We start from the raw sequence: 12,763 nt of genomic DNA, 5'->3' as shown, positions 1-12,763 counted from the left end.
TACCGACCCTCGGCTGTCCCTAAGTACAGACCCTCGGCTGTCCCTCAGTACAGACCCTCGGCTGTCCCTCAGTACTGACCCTCGGCTGTCCCTCAGTACAGACCCTCCCCTGTCCCTCAGTACCGACCCTCGGCTGTCCCTCAGTACAGACCCTCGGCTGTCCCTCAGTACTGACCCTCGGCTGTCCCTCAGTACCGACCCTCCCCTGTCCCTCAGTACCGACCCTCCCCTGTCCCTCAGTACCGACCCTCGGCTGTCCCTCAGTACAGACCCTCGGCTGTCCCTCAGTACCGACCCTCGGCTGTCCCTCAGTACAGACCCTCGGCTGTCCCTCAGTACAGACCCTCGGCTGTCCCTCAGTACAGACCCTCCCCTGTCCCTCAGTACAGACCCTCGGCTGTCCCTCAGTACAGACCCTCGGCTGTCCCTCAGTACAGACCCTCGGCTGTCCCTCAGTACTGACCCTCGGCTGTCCCTCAGTACAGACCCTCCCCTGTCCCTCAGTACAGACCCTCGGCTGTCCCTCAGTACAGACCCTCCCCTGTCCCTCAGTACAGACCCTCGGCACTCCCTCAGTACAGACCCTCGGCTGTCCCTCAGTACAGACCCTCGGCTGTCCCTCAGTACAGACCCTCGGCTGTCCCTCAGTACAGACCCTCGGCTGTCCCTCAATACAGACCCTCGGCTGTCCCTCAGTACAGACCCTCGGCTGTCCCTCAATACAGACCCTCGGCCCTCCCTCAGTACAGACCCTCGGCTGTCCCTCAGTACAGACCCTCCCCTGTCCCTCAGTACCGACCCTCGGCTGTCCCTCAGTACAGACCCTCGGCTGTCCCTCAGTACAGACCCTCGGCTGTCCCTCAGTACAGACCCTCGGCTGTCCCTCAGTACAGACCCTCGGCTGTCCCTCAGTACAGACCCTCCCCTGTCCCTCAGTACCGACCCTCCCCTGTCCCTCAGTACCGACCCTCCCCTGTCCCTCAGTACAGACCCTCCCCTGTCCCTCAGTACAGACCCTCGGCTGTCCCTAAGTACAGACCCTCGGCTGTCCCTCAGTACCGACCCTCCCCTGTCCCTCAGTACAGACCCTCCCCTGTCCCTCAGTACCGACCCTCGGCTGTCCCTCAGTACAGACCCTCGGCACTCCCTCAGTACAGACCCTCGGCTGTCCCTCAGTACAGACCCTCCCCTGTCCCTCAGTACCGACCCTCCCCTGTCCCTCAGTACCGACCCTCGGCTGTCCCTCAGTACAGACCCTCGGCTGTCCCTCAGTACAGACCCTCGGCTGTCCCTCAGTACAGACCCTCGGCACTCCCTAAGTACAGACCCTCGGCTGTCCCTCAGTACTGACCCTCGGCTGTCCCTCAGTACAGACCCTCGGCTGTCCCTCAGGACAGACCCTCGGCTGTCCCTCAGTACTGACCCTCGGCTGTCCCTCAGTACAGACCCTCGGCTGTCCCTCAGTACAGACCCTCCCCTGTCCCTCAGTACCGACCCTCCCCTGTCGCTCAGTACAGACCCTCGGCTGTCCCTCAGTACAGACCCTCGGCTGTCCCTCAGTCCCGACCCTCGGCACTCCCTCAGTACCAACCCTCGGCTGTCCCTATGTACAGACCCTCGGCACTCCCTCAGTACCGACCCTCGGCACTCCCTCAGTACAGACCCTCGGCTGTCCCTCAGTACAGACCCTCGGCTGTCCCTCAGTACCGACCCTCCCCCGTCCCTCAGTACAGACCCTCGGCTGTCCCTCAGTACAGACCCTCGGCTGTCCCTCAGTACTGACCCTCGGCACTCCCTCAGTACAGACCCTCGGCACTCCCTCAGTACAGACCCTCGGCTGTCCCTCAGTACAGACCCTCGGCTGTCCCTCAGTACAGACCCTCGGCTGTCCCTCAGTACAGACCCTCCCCTGTCCCTCAGTACAGACCCTCCCCTGTCCCTCAGTACAGACCCTCGGCACTCCCTCAGTACCGACCCTCGGCTGTCCCTCAGTACCGACCCTCGGCTGTCCCTCAGTACAGACCCTCGGCTGTCCCTCAATACAGACCCTCGGCCCTCCCTCAGTACAGACCCTCCCCTGTCCCTCAGTACTGACCCTCGGCACTCCCTCAGTACAGACCCTCGGCTGTCCCTCAGTACTGACCCTCGGCTGTCCCTCAGTACAGACCCTCGGCTGTCCCTCAGTACAGACCCTCGGCTGTCCCTCAGTCCTGACCCTCTGACAGTGCAGCACTCCCTCAGTAACTGACCCTCTGACAGTGCGGCACTCCCTCAGCACTGACCTTCTGACAGTGCAGCACTCCCTCAGTACTGACCCTTTGACAGTACAGCACTCCCTCAGCACTGACCCTCTGACAGTGCGGCACTCCCTCAGTACTGACCCTCTGACAGTGCGGCACTCCCTCAGTACTGACCCTCTGACTGTGCGGCACTCCCTCAGTACTGACCCTCTGTCAGTGCAGCACTCCCTCAGTACTGAACCTCTGACAGTGCAGCACTCCCTCAGTCCTGACCCTCTGACTGTGCGGCACTCCCTCAGTACTGACCCTCTGTCAGTGCAGCACTCCCTCAGTACTGAACCTCTGACAGTGCAGCACTCCCTCAGTCCTGACCCTCTGACTGTGCGGCACTCCCTCAGTACTGACCCTCTGACAGTGCAGCACTCCCTCAGTACTGACCCTCTGACAGTGCAGCACTCCCTCAGTACTGACCCTCTGACAGTGCAGCACTCCCTCAGTACTCACCGTCTGACAGTGCGGCACTCCCTCAGCACTGACCCTCTGAAAGTGCAATGCTCCCTCAGTACTGACCCTCTGACAGTGCAGCACTCCCTCAGTACTGACCCTCTGACTGTGCAGCACTGCCTCAGTACTGACCCTCTGACAGTGCAGCACTCCCTCAGTACTGACCTTCTGACAGTACAGCACTCCCTCAGTACTGACCCTCTGACAGTGCAAAGCTCCCTCAGTACCGACCCTCTGACAGTGCAGCACTCCCTCAGTACTGACCCTCTGACGGTGCAGCACTCCCTCAGTACTGACCTTCTGACAGTGCAACACTCCCTCAGTACTGACCCTCTGACAGTGCAGCACTCCCTCAGTACTGACCCTCTGACAGTGCAACACTCCCTCAGTACCGACCCTCTGACAGTGCAGCACTCCCTCAGTATTGACCCTCTGACAGTGCAGCACTCCCTCAGTACTGACCCTCTGACAGTGCAGCACTCCCTCAGTACTGACCTTCTGACAGTGCAGCACTCCCTCAGTACTGACCCTCTGACAGTGCGGCACTCCCTCAGTACTGACCCTCTGACAGTGCGGCACTCCCTCAGTACTGACCCTCTGACAGTGCGGCACTCCCTCAGTACTGACCGTCTGACAGTGCGACACTCCCTCAGTACTGACCATCTGACAGTGCGGCACTCCCTCAGTCCTGACCTTCTGACAGTGCAGCACTCCCTCAGTCCTGACCCTCTGACTGTGCAGCACTCCCTCAGTACTGACCCTCTGACAGTGCAGCACTCCCTCAGTACTGACCCTCTGACAGTGCAGCACTCCCTCAGTACTGGCCCTCTGACAGTGCAGCGCTCCCTCAGTACTGACCCTCTGACAGTGCAGCACTCCCTCAGTACTGACCCTCTGATAGTGCAGCACTCCCTCAGTACTGACCCTCTGACAGTGCAGCGCTCTCTCAGTACTGACCCTCTGACAGTGCAGCACTCCCTCAGTACTGACCCTCTGACAGTGCGGCACTCCCTCAGCACTGACCCTCTGAAAGTGCAATGCTCCCTCAGTACTGACCCTCTGACAGTGCAGCACTCCCTCAGTACTGACCCTCTGACTGTGCAGCACTCCCTCAGTACTGACCCTCTGACAGTGCAGCACTCCCTCAGTACTGACCTTCTGACAGTGCAGCACTCCCTCAGTACTGACCCTCTGACAGTGCAAAACTCCCTCAGTTCCGACCCTCTGACAGTGCGGCACTCCCTCAGTACTGACCCTCTGACAGTGCGGCACTCCCACAGTACTGACCGTCTGACAGTGCGACACTCCCTCAGTACTGACCATCTGACAGTGCGGCACTCCCTCAGTCCTGACCCTCTGACAGTGCAGCACTTCCTTAGTACTGACCCTCTGACAGTGCAGCACTCCCTCAGTACTGTCCCTCTGACAGTGCAGCACTCCCTCAGTACTGACCCTCTGACAGTGCGGCACTCCCCCAGTACTGACCCTCTGACAGTGTAGCACTCCCTCAGTACTGACCCTCTGACAGTGCGGCACTCCCTCAGTACTGACCCTCTGACAGTGCAGAACTCCCTCAGTACTGACCTTCTGACAGTGCGGCACTCCCTCAGTACTGACCTTCTGACAGTGCAGCACTCCCTCAGTACTGACCCTCTGACAGTGCGGCACTCCCCCAGTACTGACCCTCTGACAGTGCAGCACTCCCTCAGTACTGACCCTCTGACAGTGCGGCACTCCCTCAGTACTGACCTTCTGACAGTGCAGCACTCCCTCAGTACTGACCCTCTGACAGTGCGGCACTCCCTCAGTACTGACCCTCTGACAGTGCGGCACTCCCTCAGTACTGACACTGTGACAGTACAGTGCGTCCTCAGTACTGACCCTCTGACAGTGCAGCACTCCCTCAGTACTGACCTTCTGACAGTGCAGCACTCCATTAGTACTGACCCTCTGACAGCGCAGCACTCCCTCAGTACTGACCCTCTAGCAGTGCAGCAATCCCTCAGTACTGACCCTCTGACAGTACAGCGCTCCCTCAGTACTGACCCTCTGACAGTGCAGCACTCCCTCAGTACTGACCTTCTGACAGTGCAGCACTCCCTTAGTACTGACCCTCTGACAGTGCAGCACTCCCTCAGTACTGCCCCTCTGACAGTGCAGCACTCCCTCAGTACTGACCCTCTGACAGTGCAGAACTCCCTCAGTCCTGACCCTCTGACTGTGCGGCACTCCCTCAGTACTGACCCTCTGACAGTGCAGCACTCCCTCAGTACTGACCCTCTGACAGTGCAGCACTCCCTCAGTACTGACCCTCTGACTGTGCAGCGCTCCCTCAGTACTGACCCTTTGACAGTGCGGCACTCCCTCAGTACCGACCCTCTGACAGTGCGGCACTCCCTCAGTGCTGACCTTCTGACGGTGCAGCACTCCCTCAGTGCTGACCCGCTGACAGTTCAGCACTCCCTCAGTACTGACCCTCTGACAGTGCAGCACTCCCTCAGTACTAACCCTCTGACAGTGCGGCACTCCCTCAGTACTGACCTTCTGACAGTGCAGCACTCCCTCAGTACTGACCCTCTGACAGTGCAGCACTCCCTCAGTCCTGACCCTCTGACAGTGCGGCACTCCCTCAGTACTGACCCTCTGACAGTGCGGCAATCCTTCAGTACTGACCCTCTGACAGTGCAGCGCTCCCTCAGTACTGACCCTCTGACAGTGCGGCACTCTCTCAGTACTGACTCTTTGACAGTGCGGCAATCCTTCAGTACTGACCCTCTGACAGTGCAGCGCTCCCTCAGTACTGACCCTCTCACAGTGCGGTACTCCCTCAGTACTGATCCTCTGACAGTGCGGCACTCCCTCAGTACTGACCCTCTGACAATGCAGCACTCCCTCAGTACTGACCCTCTGACAGTGCGGCACTCCCTCAGTACTGAACCTCTGACAGTGCAGCACTCACTCAGTACTGACCCTCTGACTGTGCGGCACTCCCTCAGTACTGACCCTCTGACAGTGCGGCGCTCCCTCAGTACTGACTCTCGGAACTCCCTCAGTACTGACCCTCGGCCCTCCCTCAGTACAGACCCTCGGCTGTCCCTCAGCACAGACCCTCGGCTGTCCCTCAGTACAGACCCTCCCCTGTCCCTCAGTACCGACCCTCGGCTGTCCCTCAGTACAGACCCTCGGCTGTCCCTCAATACAGTTCCTCGGCCCTCCCTCAGTACAGACCCTCCCCTGTCCCTCAGTACAGACCCTCGGCACTCCCTCAGTACAGACCCTCGACTGTCCCTCAATACAGACCCTCCCCTGTCCCTCAGTACAGACCCTCGGCTGTCCCTCAGTACAGACCCTCGGCTGTCCCTCAGTACAGACCCTCGACTGTCCCTCAGTACAGACGCTCGGCTGTCCCTCAGTACAGACCCTCGGCTGTCCCTCAGTACAGACCCTCCCCTGTCCCTCAGTACAGACCCTCGGCACTCCCTCAGTACAGACCCTCGGCACTTCCTCAGTACTGACCCTCGGCTGTCCCTCAGTACAGACCCTCGGCACTCCCTCAGTACCGACCCTCGGCACTCCCTCAGTACCGACCCTCGGCTGTCCCTCAGTACAGACCCTCGGCCCTCCCTCAGTACAGACCCTCGGCTGTCCCTCAGTACAGACCCTCGGCCCTCCCTCAGTACAGACCCTCGGCTGTCCCTCAGTACAGACCCTCGGCTGTCCCTCAGTACAGACCCTCCCCTGTCCCTCAGTACAGACCCTCGGCTGTCCCTCAGTACCGACCCTCGGCTGTCCCTCAGTACAGACCCTCGGCCCTCCCTCAGTACAGACCCTCCCCTGTCCCTCAGTACAGGCCCTCGGCTGTCCCTCAGTACAGACCCTCCCCTGTCCCTCAGTACAGACCCTCGGCTGTCCCTCAGTACAGTCCCTCGGCTGTCCCTCAGTACTGACCCTCGGCACTCCCTCAGTACAGACCCTCGGCTGTCCCTCAGTACAGACCCTCGGCTGTCCCTCAGTACAGGCCCTCGGCTGTCCCTCAGTACAGACCCTCCCCTGTCCCTCAGTACAGACCCTCGGCTGTCCCTCAGTACAGACCCTCGGCTGTCCCTCAGTACAGGCCCTCGGCTGTCCCTCAGTACAGACCCTCGGCTGTCCCTCAGTACAGACCCTCCCCTGTCCCTCAGTACAGACCCTCGGCTGTCCCTCAGTACAGACCCTCCCCTGTCCCTCAGTACAGACCCTCCCCTGTCCCTCAGTACAGACCCTCCCCTGTCCCTCAGTACAGACCCTCGGCTGTCCCTCAGTACAGTCCCTCGGCTGTCCCTCAGTACAGACCCTCGGCTGTCCCTCAGTACAGTCCCTCGGCTGTCCCTCAGTACAGACCCTCCCCTGTCCCTCAGTACAGACCCTCGGCACTCCCTCAGTACTGACCCTCGGCTGTCCCTCAGTACTGACCCTCGGCTGTCCCTCAGTACAGACCCTCCCCTGTCCCTCAGTACAGACCCTCGGCACTCCCTCAGTACAGACCCTCGGCACTCCCTCAGTACTGACCCTCGGCTGTCCCTCAGTACAGACCCTCCCCTGTCCCTCAGTACAGACCCTCGGCTGTCCCTCAGTACAGACCCTCGGCTGTCCCTCAGTACTGACCCTCGGCTGTCCCTCAGTACAGACCCTCGGCTGTCCCTCAGTACAGACCCTCGGCTGTCCCTCAGTACAGACCCTCGGCTGTCCCTCAGTACAGACCCTCGGCTGTCCCTCAGTACAGACCCTCCCCTGTCCCTCAGTACAGACCCTCGGCACTCCCTCAGTACAGACCCTCGGCTGTCCCTCAGTACAGACCCTCCCCTGTCCCTCAGTACAGACCCTCGGCACTCCCTCAGTACAGACCCTCGGCTGTCCCTCAGTACAGACCCTCCCCTGTCCCTCAGTACAGACCCTCGGCACTCCCTCAGTACAGACCCTCGGCTGTCCCTCAGTACAGACCCTCGGCTGTCCCTCAGTACAGACCCTCGGCTGTCCCTCAGTACAGACCCTCCCCTGTCCCTCAGTACAGACCCTCGGCACTCCCTCAGTACAGACCCTCGGCTGTCCCTCAGTACAGACCCTCGGCTGTCCCTCAGTACCGACCCTCGGCTGTCCCTCAGTACAGACCCTCGGCTGTCCCTCAGTACAGACCCTCCCCTGTCCCTCAGTACAGACCCTCGGCTGTCCCTCAGTACAGACCCTCCCCTGTCCCTCAGTACAGACCCTCGGCTGTCCCTCAGTACAGACCCTCCCCTGTCCCTCAGTACAGGCCCTCGGCTGTCCCTCAGTACAGACCCTCCCCTGTCCCTCAGTACAGACCCTCGGCTGTCCCTCAGTACAGACCCTCGGCACTCCCTCAGTACTGACCCTCGGCTGTCCCTCAGTACAGACCCTCGGCTGTCCCTCAGTACAGACCCTCGGCCCTCCCTCAGTACAGACCCTCCCCTGTCCCTCAGTACTGACCCTCGGCACTCCCTCAGTACTGACCCTCGGCTGTCCCTCAGTACTGACCCTCGGCTGTCCCTCAGTACAGACCCTCGGCCCTCCCTCAGTACAGACCCTCGGCCCTCCCTCAGTACAGACCCTCCCCTGTCCCTCAGTACTGACCCTCCCCTGTCCCTCAGTACAGACCCTCCCCTGTCCCTCAGTACAGACCCTCGGCACTCCCTCAGTACAGACCCTTGGCTGTCCCTCAGTACAGACCCTCGGCTGTCCCTCAGTACAGACCCTCGGCACTCCCTCAGTACAGACCCTCGGCTGTCCCTCAGTACTGACCCTCGGCTGTCCCTCAGTACAGACCCTCCCCTGTCCCTCAGTACAGACCCTCGGCACTCCCTCAGTACAGACCCTCGGCTGTCCCTCAGTACAGACCCTCGGCTGTCCCTCAGTACAGACCCTCCCCTGTCCCTCAGTACAGACCCTCGGCACTCCCTCAGTACAGACCCTTGGCTGTCCCTCAGTACTGACCCTCGGCTGTCCCTCAGTACAGACCCTCGGCTGTCCCTCAGTACAGACCCTCGGCCCTCCCTCAGTACAGACCCTCCCCTGTCCCTCAGTACTGACCCTCGGCACTCCCTCAGTACTGACCCTCGGCTGTCCCTCAGTACAGACCCTCGGCTGTCCCTCAGTACAGACCCTCCCCTGTCCCTCAGTACAGACCCTCCCCTGTCCCTCAGTACAGACCCTCGACTGTCCCTCAGTACTGACCCTCGGCTGTCCCTCAGCACAGACCCTCGGCTGTCCCTCAGTACAGACCCTCGGCACTCCCTCAGTACAGACCCTTGGCTGTCCCTCAGTACAGACCCTCCCCTGTCCCTCAGTACAGACCCTCCCCTGTCCCTCAGTACTGACCCTCGGCTGTCCCTCAGTACAGACCCTCGGCTGTCCCTCAGTACCGACCCTCGGCTGTCCCTCAGTACCGACCCTCGGCTGTCCCTCAGTACCGACCCTCGGCTGTCCCTCAGTACTGACCCTCGGCACTCCCTCAGTACAGACCCTCCCCTGTCCCTCAGTACAGACCCTCGGCTGTCCCTCAGTACAGACCCTCGGCACTCCCTCAGTACAGACCCTCGGCTGTCCCTCAGTACAGACCCTCCCCTGTCCCTCAGTACTGACCCTCGGCACTCCCTCAGTACAGACTCTCCCCTGTCCCTCAGTACAGACCCTCGGCTGTCCCTCAGTACAGACCCTCGGCTGTCCCTCAGTACTGACCCTCGGCTGTCCCTCAGTACTGACCCTCGGCTGTCCCTCAGCACAGACCCTCGGCTGTCCCTCAGTACAGACCCTCCCCTGTCCCTCAGTACAGACCCTCGGCTGTCCCTCAGTACAGACCCTCGGCTGTCCCTCAGTACAGACCCTCGGCTGTCCCTCAGCACAGACCCTCGACACTCCCTCAGTACAGACCCTCGGCACTCCCTCAGTACTGACCCTCGGCTGTCCCTCAGTACAGACCCTCGGCCCTCCCTCAGTACAGACCCTCCCCTGTCCCTCAGTACAGACCCTCGGCCCTCCCTCAGTACAGACCCTCCCCTGTCCCTCAGTACCGACCCTCGGCTGTCCCTCAGTACAGACCCTCGGCTGTCCCTCAGTACAGACCCTCCCCTGTCCCTCAGTACTGACCCTCGGCTGTCCCTCAGTACAGACCCTCCCCTGTCCCTCAGTACAGACCCTCGGCTGTCCCTCAGTACAGACCCTCCCCTGTCCCTCAGTACAGACCCTCGGCTGTCCCTCAGTACTGACCCTCGGCACTCCCTCAGTACAGACCCTCGGCTGTCCCTCAGTACAGACCTTCGGCCATCCCTCAGTACAGACCCTCCCCTGTCCCTCAGTACCGACCCTCGGCTGTCCCTCAGTACAGACCCTCCCCTGTCCCTCAGTACAGACCCTCGGCTGTCCCTCAGTACAGACCCTCCCCTGTCCCTCAGTACAGACCCTCCCCTGTCCCTCAGTACAGACCCTCGGCTGTCCCTCAGTACAGACCCTCGGCTGTCCCTCAGTACAGACCCTCCCCTGTCCCTCAGTACAGACCCTCGGCTGTCCCTCAGTACAGACCCTCCCCTGTCCCTCAGTACAGACCCTCCCCTGTCCCTCAGTACAGACCCTCGGCTGTCCCTCAGTACAGACCCTCGGCTGTCCCTCAGTACAGACCCTCGGCACTCCCTCAGTACAGACCCTCGGCACTCCCTCAGTACAGACCCTCGGCTGTCCCTCAGTACAGACCCTCGGCTGTCCCTCAGTACAGACCCTCGGCTGTCCCTCAGTACAGACCCTCGGCTGTCCCTCAGTACAGACCCTCCCCTGTCCCTCAGTACAGACCCTCGGCACTCCCTCAGTACTGACCCTCGGCTGTCCCTCAGTACAGACCCTCCCCTGTCCCTCAGTACAGACCCTCCCCTGTCCCTCAGTACAGACCCTCGGCTGTCCCTCAGTACAGACCCTCGGCTGTCCCTCAGTACTGACCCTCGGCACTCCCTCAGTACAGACCCTCGGCTGTCCCTCAGTACAGACCCTCGGCTGTCCCTCAGTACAGACCCTCGGCACTCCCTCAGTACAGACCCTCGGCTGTCCCTCAGTACAGACCCTCCCCTGTCCCTCAGTACCGACCCTCCCCTGTCCCTCAGTACAGACCCTCGGCTGTCCCTCAGTACAGACCCTCCCCTGTCCCTCAGTACCGACCCTCCCCTGTCCCTCAGTACTGACCCTCGGCTGTCCCTCAGTACAGACCCTCGGCTGTCCCTCAGTACAGACCCTCGGCTGTCCCTCAGTACAGACCCTCCCCTGTCCCTCAGTACAGACCCTCCCCTGTCCCTCAGTACAGACCCTCGGCTGCCCCTCAGTACAGACCCTCCCCTGTCCCTCAGTACAGACCCTCGGCTGTCCCTCAGTACAGACCCTCCCCTGTCCCTCAGTACAGACCCTCGGCTGCCCCTCAGTACAGACCCTCCCCTGTCCCTCAGTACAGACCCTCCCCTGTCCCTCAGTACAGACCCTCGGCTGCCCCTCAGTACAGACCCTCCCCTGTCCCTCAGTACAGACCCTCGGCTGTCCCTCAATACAGACCCTCGGCCCTCCCTCAGTACAGACCCTCGGCTGTCCCTCAGTACAGACCCTCCCCTGTCCCTCAGTACAGACCCTCGGCTGCCCCTCAGTACAGACCCTCCCCTGTCCCTCAGTACAGACCCTCGGCACTCCCTCAGTACAGACCCTCGGCTGTCCCTCAGTACAGACCCTCCCCTGTCCCTCAGTACAGACCCTCGGCTGTCCCTCAGTACAGACCCTCGGCTGTCCCTCAGTACAGACCCTCGGCTGTCCCTCAGTACAGACCCTCCCCTGTCCCTCAGTACAGACCCTCGGCACTCCCTCAGTACAGACCATCGGCTGTCCCTCAGTACAGACCCTCCCCTGTCCCTCAGTACAGACCCTCGGCACTCCCTCAGTACAGACCCTACCCTGTCCCTCAGTACAGACCCTCCCCTGTCCCTCAGTACAGACTCTCGGCTGTCCCTCAGTACTGACCCTCGGCTGTCCCTCAGTACCGACCCTCGGCTGTCCCTCAGTACTGACCCTCGGCACTCCCTCAGTACAGACCCTACCCTGTCCCTCAGTACAGACCCTCCCCTGTCCCTCAGTACAGACTCTCGGCTGTCCCTCAGTACAGACCCTCGGCTGTCCCTCAGTACAGACCCTCCCCTGTCCCTCAGTACAGACCCTCGGCTGTCCCTCAGTACAGACCCTCGGCTGTCCCTCAGTACAGACCCTCGGCTGTCCCTCAGTACTGACCCTCGGCTGTCCCTCAGTACAGACCCTCGGCTGTCCCTCAGTACTGACCCTCGGCTGTCCCTCAGTACAGACCCTCGGCACTCCCTCAGTACAGACCCTCGGCTGTCCCTCAGTACAGACCCTCGACACTCCCTCAGTACAGATCCTCCCCTGTCCCTCAGTACAGACCCTCCCCTGTCCCTCAGTACAAACCCTCCCCTGTCCCTCAGTACAGACCCTCGACACTCCCTCAGTACAGACCCTCCCCTGTCCCTCAGTACTGACCCTCGGCCCTCCCTCAGTACAGACCCTCGGCCCTCCCTCAGTACAGACCCTCCCCTGTCCCTCAGTACAGACCCTCGGCTGTCCCTCAGTACAGACCCTCGGCTGTCCCTCAGTACAGACCCTCGGCTGTCCCTCAGTACAGACCCTCGGCTGTCCCTCAGTACAGACCCTCGGCTGTCCCTCAGTACAGACCCTCGGCTGTCCCTCAGTACAGACCCTCGGCTGTCCCTCAGTACAGACCCTCGGCACTCCCTCAGTACCGACCCTCGGCTGTCCCTCAGTACAGACCCTCGGCACTCCCTCAGTACAGACCCTCGGCTGTCCCTCAGTACAGACCCTCGGCTGTCCCTCAGTACTGACCCTCGGCTGTCCCTCAGTACAGACCCTCGGCTGTCCCTCAGTACAGACCCTCCCCTGTCCCTCAGTACAGACCCTCCCCTGTCCCTCAGTACAGA

The sequence above is a fragment of the Scyliorhinus torazame genome, chromosome 6 (genome assembly GCF_047496885.1).
Source record: "Scyliorhinus torazame isolate Kashiwa2021f chromosome 6, sScyTor2.1, whole genome shotgun sequence".
NCBI classification, from domain to species: Eukaryota; Metazoa; Chordata; class Chondrichthyes; order Carcharhiniformes; family Scyliorhinidae; genus Scyliorhinus; species Scyliorhinus torazame.
Note: the sequence above shows the minus strand (reverse complement) of the source record.